Genomic DNA, 20,462 nt, shown 5'->3' on the forward strand with positions numbered 1-20,462 from the left:
CCTCTGGTCTCCGTGGTGGTTTTTCATGGCTCCTTTGGGGCCTCCTCAGTGAAATTTCTAGGGTTAAACTCATTCTCAGGGAGGGTGGAGCTGAGTTAGGAAATGTTCTCTAGGGCACTGGCTCATCATGACAAGTAGCAGTGATTGCCTCATATATACTCTCCAGGCAAAGAAGGAGTCGAGAACCAGAAATGCAATAAGGTCGTGCACCTGAAAGAGTCCCGAGGCCTCTGCTAAGGGTGGAGATGGGGCTCCAGCGGGCCAGGTGGAGCATTTCACACACTGCTTGTCTCAACCTGAATATGCTCACCTAACAAAGAACCCAAAATTGTTTTGTTTTATTTTGTTTTTTACTATTTCTTTGATCATGTATCAAAAGAAAGAAAACCAAAAAGCAGGCTCCCCAAACTGGGCTATCAGAGACCCCTTAAGTTTACATTTTCAAAGCAGATGTAGGTGGGAGTCCAGGCCATGTCTTTTTGGTCCGAGGATCCCATGAGATGATTTGGTGGAGGCACTTCAAGGAAGCTGAGCAGAAACAGCTCTCAGATTTCATTAAGCCACGGCTCCCCTGCATACCGAGCTATACCACATCAGACCTGCTGGGCCCCTCACCAGATATTTCCCCCTTTCTGCACTCTGCTTTCTATATCAGAACCTGCACTGGGATATTGAGAACAGTCGGTTGTCGACAGATAAGTAAAAACTGATGTGATGTCACCATAGAGATGAGCATATATTTTCAGAGTTGCAGACACACTTGTATGCATGCAATACACAGGTTTCTCCCACTATCCTAAAGTAGAGTGTCCCTATGAAACCTTTCCTAAGCTGAAATGGTGGAAAGCAAAGAAGCAGTTACCATTTCTTTAAAGTGAAAATCCTCTTCGGATTTTTTTCAGTTAGCGAAAACAGGTACCAAGGTAAGTCCTTCATGAAAGTGAAGTGGCAAAAAGAGAACTCTCAAAGAGCAGGAGAAACCTGTATTATGTATAGTTACATATACTGAGTCATTTAATTTAAAATATTTTTAGCATTCAAGCCTAGCTCTTAGGTTATTTTCCTTGGTCTCCTTAGGGATTGTGGGTTTTGTTTTGTTTTGTTTTTTGTTTTGTTTTGTTTTGTTTTGTTTTTCCGTTGGGTTTTCTAATAAGAATCCTAGAGGATCACAAGAGCATCTTCAATAGTGTATCTGCCTCTAATTGCTTAGAAGACATCATTTTGGTAAAGGAGGCTTTCAGGCTACAAAATTGTTTTCCAACAGTCATGCAAATCTGACCCAAACAGTACTATCAAATGTCAGTGAAAGAATAAGATTAAGTCTATCTTCCTTTTGCTTCAGTGCCCCCCCCCCCAAACACACATACATGCTACAAACATAGAAACACATGAGCTAATGGGAGGAGTGGGAAACCAGAAACCTTCCTCTTTATGGAGTCCACTCTCCATGTAGTTTTCTCTCTGCAGGTTTATTTTGCTCAGTTGGAGGTAACACCATGACCTGGGCCAATAGGAAGCCAAAAGAGAGTTCACTGGGGAAGCTAAAACTTTCTGGTCCAATTTGGAATAAGGTAGATTAACCTGGAAAAGAGTGTGGAAGAGTGGAGACATCTTTTGCACTAGCTCCATAATCCTGACCATGCTTCTCTGAGCTTAAAAAAAGAAAAACTGCATTCATTGGCTTTCTGTCGTAAAACTGCTTTTGCTTGTTCACTATTGAGGAAAATTAAGGCAGGCCCTGGAGTCTGGGGTTGCCAGCACCGGCAGGTAACAATCAGGAGCGCTGGAAAGGCAATTGAGGAAGCAGCAGGAAACTATCATGTATTGTTAAAATAATGCCTCAAATTTAAGGAGAAAAGAAAATGAAAACAGTATAAGGATTAGAAAACACACAGGTATATTCTATGCCATGTGTGTTCATGTATGTGCATGTGCATGTACAGAGTGAGAAAAAGATTTTTACATAATCTGTGGTGGTTGATTTTAGCCACAGCCACAAGCAATAATCTAATCGAAAGACTACCTTTGGAGGGGTGGCCGGGTGGCTCATTCGGTTGAGTGTCTGACTTCTGCTCAGGTCGTGATCTCCCAGTTTGTGGGCTTGAGCCTCACGTTGGGCTCTGTGCTGACAGCTCAAAGCCTGGAGACTTCCTCAGATTCTGTGTCTCCCCCTCTCTCTGTCCCTCCCCTGCTCATGCTGTCTCCCTCTCAAAAATAAACATAAAGAAAAAAGAAAAGAAAAGAAAAGAAAAGAAAAGAAAAGAAAAGAAAAGAAAAGAAAAGAAAAGAAAAGAAAGACTACCTTTGGAGAAAATGGATTCTAAGGTCTCTATATAAATATTGCACCATGAGGCATTTGCCGTTTATAATACGCCCTCCTGAGAAATTGACCCTTGGAATATAGAACTGAATGTGAATGGTTTGGAATATAGACTCTGTTGGCATTAAGGATGAGCCATCATGATGGTGCCCTTTGATGATGATTGCAATGTGCATAAAAATGGAAATTTAAATGACAGCATATATTTTTTTTAAATTACACTTTAGATTCAAAAGGATACACTGATGTAAAAATATACTGCAAATCTGAAAAGACAATTGACAAAGAAGACTCATTCTTTCACTCAGCAAATATTGTAAGAAATATTTTCTGACTGTTTACTTTCTCCCAGGCTGAGGCCTGAGGATGTAGAAGGTACTAGTTAGAAATACCATCATCCAAATAAGTGTATCAAGGTCAAATAACTAGGATGACACAAATCGTGCATATTCCTGTACCTAGATGATGGGCAGGGCAAGAGCCAATGTAGAAGATGTCTGTCTAGAGGCTTATTCTCAGCCTTCTGGTTTTGCCATCAACTGTATGTGATTGTTGAACAGGCCACTTAACCTCAGCTTTTAGCGTTCTTAATTGTAGGGGTTGGACTGTATGGTGCCAAGCTATCAGTGATTTAGAAATCTTTTCTTAAGAAACCTACTGATTCTCATAAAACCAAGGAATACCGGTTAAAAATTTTTTTGAAAAGGGTGAAGCCACCACTAATTAAGGGGGCAGAGTTGGGCACGTTTTTTGTTGTTTACATCTGTGCCTTGTTACAAAAGTCTCCACGTCACTGTATGTTGTTATGTCTCTGTGCAACCCTGAGTGTTTGTCTGCTTTGGAGAGGTCACAGGATGGCCGTCCCGAAAACCTCTTTGATCCTCTATCACCATATCCAATCGGCCTGCCTTGTAGGGGAGAACTTAGGAGTGGAAAGAGTACAAACTCTATTGATGTGTAGATGTGCTTATTATTTAACCAAGATTCCCACACCCAGGTCTGTGTTTTACAATAATTTTCCTGGCAATTTTATTTTCAAATATTACTGGCACATTGCCAGTTATCCCGATAGCAAAAGTCTCATTGTTTTAACACATAGTCAGCACAACAGTGCGCGCACACGCACACACACACACAGAGTCCACATTTAAAATTTGTGTTTTCTTAGTGCTTTCCCCCTAGGCAGCACAGATTTCATTTCATCATCTTACCACAACCCTAGCAAGCTTTCAACACAACAGGGTCATTTAGGAATAATTATTATGAGCATGTGTGAATGAGCCAAGAGCTCTGGTGATATACACATGGTATAAGAATAAGAAAATTCACATTCCACCTACTCCCTTTACCTAATATATGCTTAGAGTTCAGTGACATTTTTGCTATTTGAGCAGGAAGCAAATTGGATTCTTGGTTTCCTAAGAAATATTTACAGCAGAAATTCTACCCACCTCTCAGCATCTCAAGAAATCAACCTGAGAGCTTCCTTGGTCTCAGCTCCACTATGCATAGAGCACGTGACTCACCAATTCTTCCTTTCCAATGCTCCCCGCTTCCACTGGTAACCCCTGAACAGTTTATTTCCAAAGCTTACTGAAGAATGCTGACCTTACTTACCTGTTTCCGGGACATCCCCTGGGAAGAAAACAAATTAGAAAAACAGAGCTGTGAGTTCATAGTCTTGGGTAGTTTCAAATGTAGCTAATTTTCTTCTAGGCCCTATGGGAGCTGGATGATTTTCTAACCATCCAGATTAAAACAAGAGTGCTACTAATTCAGCAGAGGCCTTGTAGCACCATTTCATTTTGTGAAGATGCCATTTGTTAAGAGGCAGAACCCAGATAAATGGCACCTTGGCCCAACTAATTCAATAATAAATGGTATCCATATGTCCACTACATGGTGTGCTCTCTGAGTGTTATTATTTATTAAAGTTTTCCTGTAACAAAAGCATATGGACTGGATTCTCCAGTCAGGGAAGCATTCTTGGGGCATGTCCTTGTGGCTATGAGAGAGTAGTTTGACCAGTGTGACTCTCGGCCTTCATTACCAACCCCTACAAAATATGGTCACCATTTAGTTGACATCCTTCACTCTGATGATTAAGAATGATGAGCTATGTAGAAAACTGGTGTTTCCACTTAACTTATTCATTCCAGGCAGTGTTTCCTGAAGCCTGAGCCAAAGGCCGTCTGCATCAAAATCATATGTGGGGGACACACTTGTTAAAAACTTCAGATTCCTTGGCTCCATTCTAGATCTACCAAATTAGTATATCTGGAAAGGACCAAGAATCTGAATTTTTAAAGAATTCTGCCACATGATTCTCTATATTTGTTAAAGTTTGAGAAATCTCTTGTCAAATAAATGGACAAATTTGAGAACTTAAAGAAGCAGTGGTCCTAGTTTAAAGAAAAATGACAAGAACAGGAGAATTATTGCATATGGAGTCTCACACTGTCATAAGTTTGCTACTCAAAGTGTGGTCCTTGGACTGGCTGTATCAGCATCAACTGGGGACCTATTAGAAATGTGGAGTCTTGGGCCCTATACCACAACTACTGATTCAGAATCTACGTGTAACCAGGTCCCCAGGAGATTCATGTGCACATTTAGATTTAGATTTTGAGAAGCATCATTTTAAGTGACTTACAGATCTTATTGTCATATTTGTTTTTTATTTAGAAGTCTCATCCCCCTCTTTCCTAGTTCCCTAAAACACAAGAAAATGGAACAGTGTCAAGCAGTAAGATGAATACAATGATTAAAATCTAAGTAATTGGCTCCTTTATGACAAAGGGTCCTTTATGGCCAAAGATGCTGTTGGCCTAGCACTTCACCTGCTGCTAGACTCAGTGGGCAGATGCTCCTGGAAGTTAGTAGAGTAACTTTAAAGTTAAAGTTCCACTGCAGCTTGGTTTAAAGAAGAAGGTCTAACAGTAGAACCCTTTTAAGAGGGAATCAGTCGTTCTGAAAGGTAGTGAGTTTCTCATCCCTGGAGGAGTTCAATCCAAAGCTGGATAATCATTATAAATGAATACTTTGTGGAAGGGATACAAATCAATACAAGATTGGTGGTTAGTGTAGATGACTTTTACATTTGAGATTATTTGATTCAATACTCATTGCAACTTTATGTTCTAAATTTTAAATATATGTACATATATATACACACACATACATATATGTGCCAATATGTTGTATGTCACTAAAGAGTATCTATGTTTAAATTTCTCTAAGATTGTTCATATGAAGAAATTCATTAATCAAGAAATCAACCTTTTGCTAGACCAAGGTTTAAGAACAAGATATAGTCTTTATGTATCTCATGGACAAAAAAAAATTATCAAACTCATTCTTAGATGCCATTATTTCAGGCTCCTTCCCCCATCCATTTATTCATTCACAAAAAAATTATTTGTTGACTTCCTGCAATGTGCTCTGGTGTAGAGAGGACAGAGCCAAAATGTGGAATTTGCCGGTAATCCTGACACCTAGAAGTTGTGCGGCCATGGTACTTAATTTTTAAAGGGCTGCTTAGCCATTCTAGGTCTTTGGTTTGTCATTTATAAAATGAGTAGAATAGTAGAAGTTACCTCACAGGATCGTTGGGAAGATTAAGGAGTGAGAATATGTGAACCACTCAGAACGATGGCTGGCACATAGTAAATGCCAATAGTAAACACTATTTAAGTGTTAGTTTTCTTCCTCTTCCTCCTCCTGCTGCTGCTGCTGCTGCTTCTCCTTCTCCTACTCTTTCTTCTCCCTTCTCCCTTCCCCCTTCCTCCCCCTCTCCCCCTCCTTCTTCCTCCTTCTTCCTCCTTCCTCCTTCTTCTTTCTCCCCCTCCTCCTCCTTCTCCCTCTCTTCCTTCCTCTCCTCCTTCCTCTCCTTCTTTCTCTCCATCATCACCACCACCACCACTACCACCACCACCATCATCATCATCATCACTACTATTCTTACTACAGGTCAAGGGAACATAAAAACAAATAGGACAGGACTGCTTTGCTCTAAAGTTTCACTCTAGCTAGAGAAAGTGTGTAGGTAAAGAGAAGAGGAGAAGAGACAATTGCTGTGATGACGGATGGTGCCACCGGCTCTGGGAATGTCTGCAGAGGACTCCCAAGGGAGGATGAAGATTTTTGAGCTGGGTTTTGGCAACTGAGGGGGATCTTCCAGGTGGAGAAGGGAGAAAGCGGTTTCAAACTGAAGGAAGAGCCCTCTCTGGTTAGCAGTCCTGATGTTGTCTTCCTTAAATTGGTCTTACTCCCTTCCTTTTAGTTGAAACCTATTCTGTCTGCTCTGCCCTAGCTCTTGGCTGTCGCTCTCCTGGGGGCATCGTGGGGCACTTCAGAGCTTGGAGAGCAGAACCACATTCACAGGGAGGGTGGTGTCGCCAAGGGAGGAGGAGAGGCAGCAGTATTTTTCCAAGAAAGTAGTGAGGATGATTGCATTAGAAGGTGGGTAAGCTTCCTTCAAGAAAGCAGGTGGAAAAAAAGAAAACAAAACATTTTTCTTTCTCTGATGTCTGCACGCCCAACTCCACCTTCATGAGCAAAGTGGCTTATCCTGGTCCTGCTCAGTCTTCCTGCCAAATATTCAGATCTCTCTGAAAATGATGCCATTTGGTAACTTTTCCTTGTCACCTGTGGTTCATACCATTTTAGTATGATAATACTATTAATAATAAACAGTTCACACTATTTACTCCAGTATATTGCCTATTCATCTCCATTTCTACTACTCATTTCATCACACCTTCCTTTGGAAAGCAAAAGCAAAGACCTTTCACTGGTTTTACTTACCTGAGGAGGCTCTTTTAGGAAAATGCTGCTTTTTATATCCCACATTTTGTTCCCAGCCTGACTCATCTAGGTGAGGGTGAAAAATGAGATCTTTAAAAAAATTTTTTTAAACATTTATTTATTTTTGAGAGAGAGACAGAGTGTGAGTGGGGGAGGGGCAGAGAGAGAGGGAGACACAGATCTCCCTCAGGCTTCAGGCTCCGAGCTGTCAGCACAGAGCCTGATGCAGGGCTTGAACTCAGAAACCGTGAGATCATGACCTGAGCTGAAGTCGGACGCTTAACCAACTGAGCCACCCAGGTGCCTCAAAAATGAGATCTTTGGACCAGAGGAATTGTAGAAACAAGGGGATGAATGATGGCAGCAAGAACATCCTTGGCTATCATAGTGATACCACCAAAACCCACACCAGAGCCATGAGGCACCACATTCCCCTGACATCCTTACCTATACTCTCCCAACTTCTGTGTGTCTTCAGTGTCCTAAATAAAAAAGGACAGGGGTGTTGGGAAGTGACAGGGTATTTCCATTTTAATCCATGTCCACAGGAGATTTTCTTCACTGACTTCTTGCTGACAGGGCCTGTCTGTATATTTTGGATTCATTTTAGCACAGACTAAGCAAGTTCTGAGCTGGGAGGTGGGAAGTGGCAGACTAAATGGGGGTCAGGAAGGGGAACACATATAGAAGAGGGGTGTTGTCTCTAATGAAAACGGACAACACTGCAGATGCGGTCTAGTCCCTCATCCTACATGAAACTGCAGCCTGAGGCTTGTCCAGATTGCATGTATAAGCTGTTGAAATCCAGGATATTGAATCACTTTTGAAAATAGACTCAAATTCAGATCCGTCCAGAGCAGAATTCCCTTTGGTGTGTTTCCCTGGCATAACTGTTGAGGAAGGATCTAAAAAATCTAGAGACTTGAGGTGCCTGGATGGCTCAGTCGGTTGAGCATCCGACTCTTGGTCTCAGCTGCGGTCATGGGCTTCTGGTTTCATGGGTTCAAGCCTTGCATCAGGATCTAAGCTGACAGCGTGGAGCCTGCTTGGGTTTCTTTCTCCCTCTCTCTATGCCCCTCCTCTACTTGTGCTGTCTCTGTCTCTCTCAAATAAACCTTTAAAAAAATCTAGAAACTAGAAACATCATTAGAACCACCTTTACAACAAACCTTTTACTTCCTATTATTTACAGCCACTGTCACAAATTATTATTGTTTGTTAAAAATATTTGTTGGATTCATTTCTTAATTCTCCCCTGGGAGTTAGTTTGGGTTTAGTCATGAATCTCTCCCCTCTGTCTTTATGATAGAGAGACGTGAGCATTCATTTCATCCAAGATATTATATAGATAAGAAACTCACCATTAAACTTGCTGTCAAGGAAGTTCCAAACTAAAGCATAAAAATTATGATGAGTTTGGGCAAAAAGGCCCATCCACAGCTATCTAATACTACATATGGATTATCTGGGTATATGAGATACCTGATTTTCAGCCCAAGGAAACACCATGTGAGAAACATACATTATCACAATCTGGCTATATTTTATGCTCCCTTTCCATCGTCTGGGATAAATTGTGTGTGTCAAGTTTGGCAAGCGTGGGTGAGCTAAATGGAGCTGTTAGCTGTCTTTTCAACATATTTATCTGTTTCATTGCCTGCTCTAGGATGTCTTTGTGATCATTATATAGGGATCAGAGATAATAGACCATTTGAAATCTTACTTCAATTAAAACTTAATCCTCAGATGTCAATAATAGTGTTTTATACAGAAGGTTACAATGAAAGCGGTGTCTTTTGTGCATATCATTAAAACAAACAAACGAAAAAAAAGCAAGAATAAGAAATGGCCTGAACATTTTCCAAAACTGGATACTTGACACTGTCTCATGAACCTTAGTCACTGTGATAAAATTATGGTTATGTTTCAGTATCTTATGCAAATTGACACAGTCACATAAAATTTATAAGGAAAAAAAGCACATAAAATTTACTGTCTTCGAGCTTTAAATTCACTCACTATTACTGTTTTTTGTTTTATATGAGAGAATTGACTACAGAAGACAGTTTTATTTTATAAAATTAAGAATATAATCCAAGATTATAAGGGATTAAAGCTTCTAATTTGTATTGTACACCAGGACATCCAGAAGATTTCAGAAAATAGAATGTATTTGTTGATGGAAGGACTGTTGAGGAAGGAGCGACTGGAAAAAACTTTTTAGCAAGCCACGAGCTTGGAGGAACACTCTGTCCATTGCAGCGCATCAGGTAAACGATTTCACCAAAATAAATGTTTTGTGAAGGTGATGGTGATGTTGATGAAAGTTCCTCTGCTTCTCATTCTACAGCATTGGTGGGGTTAAAGATGTTCTCTATAGTTTACCCGAAAATAGCAAAAGTATGCATCTATTTCCCTTCCTCTTGTTAATAGTGCCCTGAATTTGGTCTGCATTTTTACCCCTACACTGTGAAGTCCAAGTGCTTCAGTGCAAGCTGACCCCATCTTCAGAAGTCCAAGAAATTATATGTGATCAGTATATCTAATCACAGAGGCCACACTGATTGGATCAAGATGGGCAGGTGATACCTTTTTTCCAGGAAGATGTCAGGAGACTGTCAGAGGTATTGCTCCTAGGGAAGAACTTGCCCAGCCTTCCATAGGAGCTGTCTAGAGGCTCTCTCTTCCTTTTGCTAGTGTATAATGTATCTGTAAGGTCAAAAATTATTGCAACACCTTACTACCATGAGCAGTGACATCTCCAATGGGAGGAGGATAGAATGTAGTGAATTATAGAAAAATAGAATCCTTATCAATACATGTTGGAATCACATCTTGCCTCTGAACTTTTCAGTTACATGAACAAATAAATTCCCTTTATCATTTAGGCCAACTAAGTCAACTTGAGTTGAGTTTTGTGTTATTTGTAAACACATCCTAACTAGTGATATATAGCACTTATTGTATGCACCATGAAAGAAACCACTATTGCAAAGCTTTAGATACTTTATTTCATCTTCACAAGAACCCTTTGAGTACCCTTAATGGGGTGTTATCATCCCCATTCTAAAGCGACAACATTGAGTCACAAATAAATTAAGCAAATTGCAAGAAATTTTTAAAAGATTGTAAAAGTTAAAACCAGATTCAAACCTAGGTGGGCTGAATCCATTACCCATGTCCTTAACCACTATGCTACCATACATAATCTACCTCTGAGTGTCAGGCAAGACACTAGCAAAAATCCTAGATATCTTAGTCCTAAAGATTACTGTAGAGGAGATATTGGCATATTATGCTGTTAATCAGTTAATATCCTCTCCTGGATATTGCAAAGCCTTTTTGGCCTATGCCGATTCATCCACTCAACATTTATTCAACAAATATGTGTTGACTGCTAACAATGTGCCAAGCACTGTTCTAAGTACCAAAGATACAATGCCTGCTCTCATGGAGTTTACATCTAGTAGTAGAAACTGACAATTAATAAATAAAAAATTTAGTATACAATATTTGTAAATGTTATCAAGAAAATTAAAGCAGGGTAAAGGGGCTTTCCAAGGAAGGCTATAAAAATAATGATTACTACAGGAACATTTAATGTAAACTCATCAACATAAGTATATTAAAAGTTTCCAGGGGCCAAGAGCTAATGTTGAGAGGTGGGCAGGTAGAGAATTATTCCATTCTTTTTTTTTTTTTAATTTTTTTTAATGTTTATTTGTTTTTGAGACAGAGACAGAGCATGAACAGGGGAGGGTCAGAGAGAGGGAGACACAGAATCTGAAACAGGCCCCAGGCTCTGAGCTGTCAGCACAGAGCCCGACACGGGACTCGAACTCACGGACCGCGAGATCATGACCTGAGCCGAAGTCGGCTGCTTAACCGACTGAGCCACCCAGGCGCCCCAAGAATTACTCCATTCTCATCCACAAACAGACATCACAAGTTCAAGCAGATCAGTGACACCACAATCCTTGATATATTTTCCATCTCTGTCACACCCAAGTGTGGATATCAGGAAAATTGGAATGCCTAGAAATCCATACAGAAATTGTAAAAAAATACAATCAGTCACAGATGTGGGCATCCAGATGATCATGGCAAATGGCCCTCAGATAATCAGCTACCTTTTCAGCAGGATAGGTTGGAAATGCAGGCACCAGATCAACAACTAGAGCCAAAGGTCAGCAGACGACCCTGGTCAGGAACTGTCAGAGAAACAAGAGATACCTGGGGTCTGGGGTGAGGGGTGGACAATATGTATAGTCCAAGAAAAATCACAGAAGCCAGCTAACAGCCAACACTAGATGCAGTATGATTTTAAGCAAGATAGTATAGGTACTTTGGATTCCTTTTATACTGCCAGGATCAGGAACTAGTCTCTGAACCCATAAGAAGTTATTGCTATCAATTGGAATTTAAGAGAAATCCCTCTGGAAAAGCTTTTGATCCTGTTTAGATATGAATGATGGGCTGAAAGAAGTTTTCTAGACTTGTTAAAACCATTTGTACTGGGGGGTGCCTGGGTGGCTCAGTCCGTTGAGCGTCCGACTTTGGCTCAGGTCATGATCTCACAGTTCATGAGTTCGAGCTCCGCATTGGGCTCTGTGCTAACAGCTCAGAGCGTGGAGCCTGCTTCAGATTCTGTGTCTCCCTCTCTCTGCCCCTCCCCCACTCATGCTCTGTCTGTCTCTCTCTCTGTCAAAAATAAACTTTAAAAAAAATTTTAAAAAACAATTGTATTGGGCAACAGTTAAGAGTAAATGAGTAAACAATTAGGAAAGAGCTAACTAATCAGTAGCACTTACTGTATCTTTGAATTGTGTTTTAATTGCATACATTTGAAAAGAGATTAGTAATAGCAGTTACTAATAGATTAGTAAGACTAACTATTAAACTATTAAAAATGAAACATGATCAGTTCTCTTCCAATTAACCATACAGTTGCTATTCTTGACTGTTGAGACCACACATCCAAAAGCAAAGCACCAAAGCAGCTTATCCTAAGTTGCAAATGGATGTTGAAATTCTGTCAAAGTTGGTAAAATTGACACTCCTAGGAAGTCTGAGTGATCCCACTGACTTTCTTTACACAAAGGAGGAATAAGGTACAGTTGCTTCCCCAATCTTTTTGCCTTGTTCTCAATAAAAATTGGCTTTAACCACAATAAAGCATGTTGAACCATCTACTTAAATTAGATGCCTCGCCCATCATAAAAGTTAACTGTTTTATGCCCGGGGTTATTTACACTGACCTACATAAGTCATGGACCTGAATAATCATTTCCAGGGCTCTCTCAACCCAGCTCTAATCTTCCACTGTATATTAAGAATGGTCTTGCTTACAAAGTGAGTTTGTGGTTTCCTTTCTCTTTTTCTTTTCATTACCCACGTGGCCTGAAAGCTGCCTTTTGGATCAGCAGTGGGCCACCAAGTTTGAAGCAACCAGGCCGTTATAATGGCAGCAGAGAGAAGGAAACAAGTCTCTGGGGAATTCACACTTGAATCATGAGAAGTCAGAGAAAGGTGCTCTTTCACAGGAGAACTGAAGGACCACATAAGGTCTGGCTCTCCCAACCCAGTGGGCTGAATAGGGAGGGAAAGGTAGCCAGCAGTAGATTTGGCTCTGCACACCCGCACGCATGCACTGCTTAAGCTGTCAAATCACCTTTGTTCATGATGATAGAAGAGGAAATTGGAGAACAGAGTTAATGTTCATACCAGTGGGTCAACAAGAGTCACTTCTTCCCCTCCATCGGACCTGCAGCAGTATTGAGCTCAGGAACCTTAGTTGATCCACCTGTGAAAAGCACAGGAAGGGCGGTCACTGTCTAGGTCTTCACCCGCCATTGAGTCTGATGCTATTTTACAGCTTCAGGGAACGGCAGGAAAGCTACCAGGAGTGTGGGCTAAGTCATCAGAGGGAGCAGAATGGCTTCAAGGAATGGGGCCCATGGATTCTAGTGTGTGCCGGACTGCCGTGTTCACATCCAGGCTCCATCACTTCCAGCTCTAAGAAAAATCAGACTTTACCTAGGCCTTTCCTAAAATGGGGATGATCTTTGTGCCTACTGTTGTAAGGGTTAAATGGGATCATTTTAAATGCTAGGCCAGTAACAACTCCATTCATTTTAACTATTGTCATTATTATGAAGGAAAAGTCCAGGGCTCTCTGCTGAGAGAGCAGCAGTGGTTCCTAACTGTGTTAACCCTCACTGCACATCCCCTAGTGTGTCCCTTGGATTGCACAAAGCCTTCTCTTCTGATTGCCTCAACCGTTACAATTATAGTTCCACTTTATGAGCACAGACATACTTATCTAATGCTCCTTTGCTCATCAATTCATTAGGTCCTTCCCCCACTAGGATTGCAAGGTCTTTCTAGATAAAGTTCACAGGTTTTGCCTCTACTGGACCATGCCCTCCCTGCACAGCCCTGCCCCCAATCCCACATCCCTTCCTTCCCTGCCCTACACATAACTGAGCATAGAACACTTTCCACATCATACTGTAATGGTCTGTTCTCATGTCTGTTTTCCCACTGAATTGTTATCTCTTTAATGCTAACGACTACATCTTATGGATGAGTTGTATGGTGGGCGTAGCATGACACCCGTAACATTGTAGATGATAAGTAAATGTTTGTTGAGTGAAAATGTAAATAAAGGAAAAGCAAGTGCTCTTATTGCATAAGATGCATTTTTTAGGATAATCTTCCAGCTGGCTTGTGTGCATCCTGGTACCTTGGTCAGGAGTAGTCTGAGAATCCCCGGGAAAGTCAACCACAAAGTACTATAATTATAGCCTATGTGCATCTGTGTGTATGTGTGTGTATCTTTCTTTCCACTTCCCCCCCCCCAAATTCTTTCTCTTCCTTCCTATATTTTTTCTTATGTTTGTGTGTGGGTATGTGTGTGTGTGTGGTCACTTTTCCAGAAATTGCAAGGTTTCTGTATAAGATACAGGTGACTTGATAGAGGATACAGGTGGATGGATTTGGCACTCCACATTTATTTCACCTTAACTATTACCAATGCCTAAGATCTCCTTCCAACATACTGTCCAACTGCAGTGAGGTCACCAGACTCTGAAATTTAGCTAGGCTGGATAATAAGGGAGGTCACTGTCCAAGGCCATTTTCAAACCACAGGATATATTCTCAGCCAGGCAAAGTGGAAGAGCCCACTGATCCTTGGGGATAGAGTAACTTTTTGTAATTACATAAGAGGGCTTCATTCCTTGGTGGCCAAGCTAATAACCTGACATACACTAGTTTCCTTCCCAAAGCAAGTGGAACTTGTTATTTTTTTTTCTACTATAAAATATGTGCCTAGTCCCCACATCTTGAATGCATCAGGTCTTCCTGCAAAATGGTGCCATTCTTATTTTCTCTAAAGTTATCTTCAGCTTTCATAAGGTTGGTCAAAGAAGATATTACAAATGAATGCACTATACAAGTTACAGTTATATTTCCCCACTGTCAGAGGGATCAATGGAAGTAAAAAATGAATCAGAATAAGCAAATAAAGCCATGTCTTCTCCATTCCTATCATTGGCTAGCAGAATTCAAGCAATGCAAGGAATGTTTACAATAGGTTACCCTGGGTTTGTATATGCTTGGAGCACCTTTGCTCCTTTAACCCTGCTCCCTCTCCCCAGCACCAGTAGGGCCTCCTCTTTACCTGGTGACACTTCTGGGTCTTCTTTGCTCACTACAGCCACAGCTTTTAAGCCAAATCCTTAGGAATTCCTCCCTTTCTCCCCTGACCTTTTCAACAGTTAATACATTTTAAGGTTCGTGTACTTGACGTATATTTACAAATCTGTCTAGTAGGGACACCAAGGGTCCAGTCCTTGCATTCACTTGAGACAACAAAATTTTACTTTTGGTATTATCTTCAAATGGCTATATCCTGTTATTTGTCCATTTAGTGTCACAGAAATACATAGGATTGAAAAAAGTTATACAGATTGAAACTATATTCTTATTATTGGACCACACTGCTGTTAGGGTACCATGTATTAATACATATCTTGTTAATAAACCTGTAATTAACTTCTGAATAACACAATTATACTGCATTTTTTCTTTAAAGTGCTAACTTGTTAAATATAAACATTTAAAAACCCTCTACAATTCTTCGTAACCCTGTTTTGAGGTATCTTCATTATAAATTTTTTTTTTTTTAACGTTTATTTATTTTTGAGACAGAGAGAGACAGCATGAACGGGGGAGGGTCAGAGAGAGGGAGACACAGAATCTGAAACAGGCTCCAGGCTCTGAGCTGTCAGCACAGAGCCCGACGCGGGGCTCGAACTCACGGACCGCGAGATCATGACCTGAGCCGAAGTCGGCCGCCCAACCGACTGAGCCACCCAGGCGCCCCTGAGGTATCTTCATTATATATGAGACGTCAAAGGAATGAGAAACAGAAAAAGAGGTGACCCCATCTTCTCTCACACGGAGAGGCCCCAATGTAGTTAAGGCTGTAGCGAGAACTTTTTAGGGGACCTGCACTTCATTTGTGAAAGAGACAGTATGCCCTTTGGTTACAATGGTCCCCTTGTGGTAAATAAGAGGTCCCCTGGGAGGCCTGAGACACGGTCCTGATTTTCATTTCCATTTTGTCCCATTCTTGTGCCTCCTGTCTGGACTTGAGGAAAGCAGATAGCTAAACATTTTAAATAAGAAACGTGAATTATGTGATGTCGAGCCATCCCACTTAAAAAAAAAAAGATAATTCTGTGGATTCTAAAAGCAAATGGTGGACTATAACATAGGGAATTAGGCACTAAATTTCTATTAATTCATAAAAACTAAAATAGAATCCATTAAGAGTGGTAGGGTATTGGTGTGAAAGGAGATGTAAATTATCCACGATCATGCTTGAAATGCAAAACCTGATCATGTTTGGCATCAGGCCAGCTACCATTAAAGTAATTATTTTTAATCATCAGCGCTTGGTGACATGAATACTCATATTTGTTGATTTACTGAGAAAAGCACTTTATATTGTAAATAAAAAGGATGGAAAAATATACATTTGGATTTCAGAACAGATAATGATGATTATTCTTGCTTTTGAAAGTCTTCCTTTTACAAAGCCATTTTTTAAAAAAGCCTGTTTCCACGTGGCTCAGTTGTGGCCCTAGCTTAAATGTCAAGGGGGGGCAGGTGTGAACTTATTTTTATGTCCTATTTTTTAATGGGATAACTAGGTGTATTCTTAAATAAGATTGGGGAACAGAGGATTTCTGGTGATTTCTTTAATGGTAACCAAAGAAGATGTAGAAAATAGTTATTAAAATGCACCCAAAGAATTGCCACAAACACCCTCATAAACCTTGGGGCAAATAATTACTTTTCTTCTACTTCGATTTGCCATGTTCTGCTGGGATTTGAAAGGTGAATCATGTTCACCAGGGAAATGGGAGCCAGAAGGGCATTCCAGGCAGGTCAGACATGCATGCAAAAGAATCTAGTGGACAGCACTGTGTGGGTGGAAGGGAGAGAAGTGTCAGAATGGCGGGGGATGAGGCTTGAGAGTGGACAGGCTGAAGAGTGTGGAAGACTTTCTGTCATGTGCAAGGGAGAAGATGTCACCTCTTAAATATGTATTTTCAAATATACATGCATTTAAAAATCACCCCAACTTGCTTAAAAATGTAAATTCCTAGGTCTTACCAACTCCCCTTTCCCTAAAGATTCAGATTCCATTATCCCAGGGCAAGGCCCAGGAATCTGCATTTTAACCAGCATATTGTTGCACTGCCTCCCCTCACCCCTGAACTGACTTGAGGCAAACAGTCTCCCCTTGTGCAGCTCTTTTGTGAGTGATGGGGAGCCCCTGAAGGATGTTGAACAGAGAAGTGATCACTTTGTTGGCAGTCTTGAGAATGGACTGCCAGGGGCAAGACGGTGGGCGGGGAGATCAGTTATTTCAATAACTGAATTAGTGTCGTAGGGCTGGGGTGGGACTGAGGGAGTGGAGTTGGGAGATACCAGATGGGGTAATTTAAGAGGATAGGAGGGCCAGAGAGAAAAGTCCTAGTGACCCTGGTACTTTGGCCCAGGTGACTGGGGGGTGGGGAGGGTTGCTACCAATTAACACAGGAAGAAGAGAAGGGCTTTTTCCCTCTTGTCTTCTGAGGGTAGGGGGGTTGGGAAGGAACTCCTGGGGGAATGAATGTACTTGCTAGGCAAATGGCACTTGATTCATCTGTGGGACAACTTGATGGGAAGCATGAGGTAGTTCTGAAGTTCAGAAAGATGGTGTGAGCTTGAGGAACAAACTTGCAAGTCATCAGTTTAGAATCAGTAAGTAAATCCATGGGCAAGAAAGAGGCCACCTGGGGAAAATTTGTAGAGAGGACGAGAAGAGAAGAGACTTTGTTTTCATGTAATGAGAAAAGATTGGAAGAAGTCTGCTACCTTCTCTTGCTCTGGAGAACCACTGCTCTTCATTTTTTCTCTTCCTATCCGTTTCCCCATTGGTGGGCCACTGAATGAAGTCTGATATTAGCTATCTGCAGCACCAACAAAAAGGAAGTCTGTTCATTTTGTTAGGATTATTTATTTATTTATTATATTCATTAGTTAACATATAGTGTAGTCTTGGCTTCAGGAGTATAACCCAGTGATCCATTTCTTACATATGACACCCTGTGCTCATCCCGAAAAGTGCCCATCGCACATTTAACCCACCCCCTCACCCACTTCCCCTTCCAGCAACCCACAGTTTGTTCTCTGTATTTGAGAGTCTCTTATGGTTTGCCTTCCTCTCTGTTTTTATCTTATTTTTCCTTAAAATTCCACAAACGAGTGAAATCATATATCTGTTTTTCTCTAAACTGACTTATCTTGCTTAGCATAATACCCTCCAGTTCCATCCAAATTGTTGCAAATGGCAAGATTTTATTCTTTTTCATTGCTGAATAGTATTCCATTATAGATATATACCATATCTTCTTTATCCATTCATCAGTCAATGAACATTTGGGATCTTTCCATAATTTGGCTGTTGTTGAGAACACTGCTGTAAACATTCAGGTACATGTGCCCCTTTGAATCAGCATTTTTGTATCCTTTGGATAAGTCCCTGGTAGTGTAATTGCTGGGTCATAGGATGGCTCTGTTTTTAATTTTTTGAGGAACCTCCATACTGTTTTCCAGAGTGTCTGCACCAGCTTGCATTCCCACCAGCAGTGTAAGAGGGTTCCCCTTTCTCCCCATCCTCGCCAACATCTGTTGTTGCCTGAGTTGTTAATTTTAGCCATTCTGACAGGTGTGAGGTGGTATCTCATTGTGGTTTTGATTTGTAATAAAGGTAATGCCATTAATTTCTCAACCCCTAAAAGTACTTGGACCCACCCCCCAATCTTCATATAAGTCTCTCTAAAACCTCTCCCTCTACTTTACTCACTTTTTCTTAACTACCCATATTTAAGATAAAAAATCCTTTGGATTTTTATTTGTTTTGATGTGTTTAATTTCTGATTTTTTCCCTCTTATCTTTCTGGGCTTTGTTTCTCCTCTTGCATATTATTTTATATCTCAATAATTTCAAAGCTCTCAGTTTTGTTTTTCTTTGACCATCACAATAGTATTATTATAGACTTTCCCCCCACTTAATTAGACACAATTGTATGGGCTAGACTGGAAACCTATCATATCTTGTGAATTCAATGGGGAACTGTGTTCTAAAAATGTGTTTTTGAAACACAAATAAATTAAAATTGGTGGCTGCCAGCATTTGGGAGTGTCATCATACACTGTTTTTAAAGTAACATAGTTTATTATCCACAAACTAATAGAGTTTGGGTTTAAAAAAAAACCAAAATACTCTTTTTTGAGGAAAAACTGCTTGATTTCATAGGAATATAATGCCTCATTAGGAAAACATACTTGGACAGAAGTGGCTGAGAAAGGCAAGCATATGATTTAACCAGAGGATGTTAAGATTGGAAAGAAAATTCTACCTGCATTTTCCCATATGTGAAAACAGCATGGCCAAAGTCTGGGGAATGACCCCGGAGACCAAAATGGGCCCCTATTCTTATGGCTCTCACTAAATCCTTATGATGCTGTGCTCAAATCATTCTATTAAAAATACTGGATTCTTACTCTTTAATCCCCAGTGGAACTTCTGGGCCCGTGTTGAAGAAGAAAGGGGACTTATGCCTAGCAAAGAACATTAAGCTCACTTTTTATCCCTTCATTTTCAACTTCTCAGGCAAGAAGCCAGAACACTAATGTGAGTGTTCAACAGAAAGGTTGGGGGTGGGGTTGGAAAATGGGACCGAGTGAGGATGGATTTTACATAGTAAAGGCTTGGCCTTCCAGAAGCAAAATCATCTCACAAGTTAGACAACCTCCTCCTGTGGGCTAAATTGCCATTATTTACCTCAATGCTAATATTTTCTGTGCTGTCTTTGGAGTCATGCATTCTGACTGGCCCAGGTGTTTCCAAGTGTGGCCCCACTTTCTGATTGAAGAATGAATCTAATGCCATATGTGGATTTCACATATAATCCTGTGTATTAATTTTACTTACACCCTCAAAATGGCAAAAACATAAGTCACCCCTGTTTTTTGCTGACCATCACCTGAACTGGATAACGCCTTTGTATGACTGTCTCTGAAGACGATGCTGCTGGGAACAGAGTTAGCCACCACTATGTCCTTGGCTTTTAGGTTATGGTATGTGTGGTGGTGGTAGACACAGTTGGTCTGAATATACCTGTTTAATTCTAAGACAGCTGTGCAGATGAGCATGAGTCTTCTGGCCTGGAGGGAGTTTGTAACAGAGCTCTGTCATAAGTGAAGAGAGGCATCGATTTTTTGTTTTATTCTTTCATGACATAACTTTTATTTTACATGCACTTTATTTATTCCTGTTGTGGGGACCTTCCCAAATTTTATGGTAGATCTTTCTATTCTTCTAACAGGTCCTTGACATGTAGCTGACAATTTTAGTTAATTACCATACTTCTGTTATAGTCAACTCGTAATTACATTGCTTTACAAAGAATCTTAACAAAAATCTCACTTCCTTTTCCATCATATCAGTCTCTTTCTTCTCTTGTTTTCTGTGTGTGTATGTGCGCTCCAAAAAAAAAAAAAAAAAAAAAAAACAACTAATCTGCCAGAAGTTTTCGGCTGTCAGATTTGTTGACATAAGATTTACATACAATAAAATTTATCCTTTCTGCATATACACCTCATCACATTTTGAAAAACGTACACGGTCATGTAACAATCAAGATGTAGAGTATTTAAATCACCCTCAAAATTTCCTCATGCCTCTTTGTAGTCAATGCCCTCTCTTCAACCC

The 20,462-nt window shown here is 40.5% G+C and overlaps 1 long non-coding RNA gene across 1 annotated transcript in view; it reads left to right on the plus strand.

Annotated features, from left to right (window-relative positions):
- The first annotated feature begins 9,268 nt into the window (after window positions 1-9,268).
- Window positions 9,269-20,462, plus strand: part of LOC109498607 — a 172,993-nt gene continuing 161,799 nt past the window's right edge. Inside the window, exon 1 of the long non-coding RNA XR_002740835.2 lies at window positions 9,269-9,396. This is a non-coding gene — a long non-coding RNA (uncharacterized LOC109498607). The remainder of the gene's footprint in view (window positions 9,397-20,462) is intronic.

The sequence above is a fragment of the Felis catus genome, chromosome A3 (genome assembly GCF_018350175.1).
Source record: "Felis catus isolate Fca126 chromosome A3, F.catus_Fca126_mat1.0, whole genome shotgun sequence".
NCBI lineage: Eukaryota > Metazoa > Chordata > Mammalia > Carnivora > Felidae > Felis > Felis catus.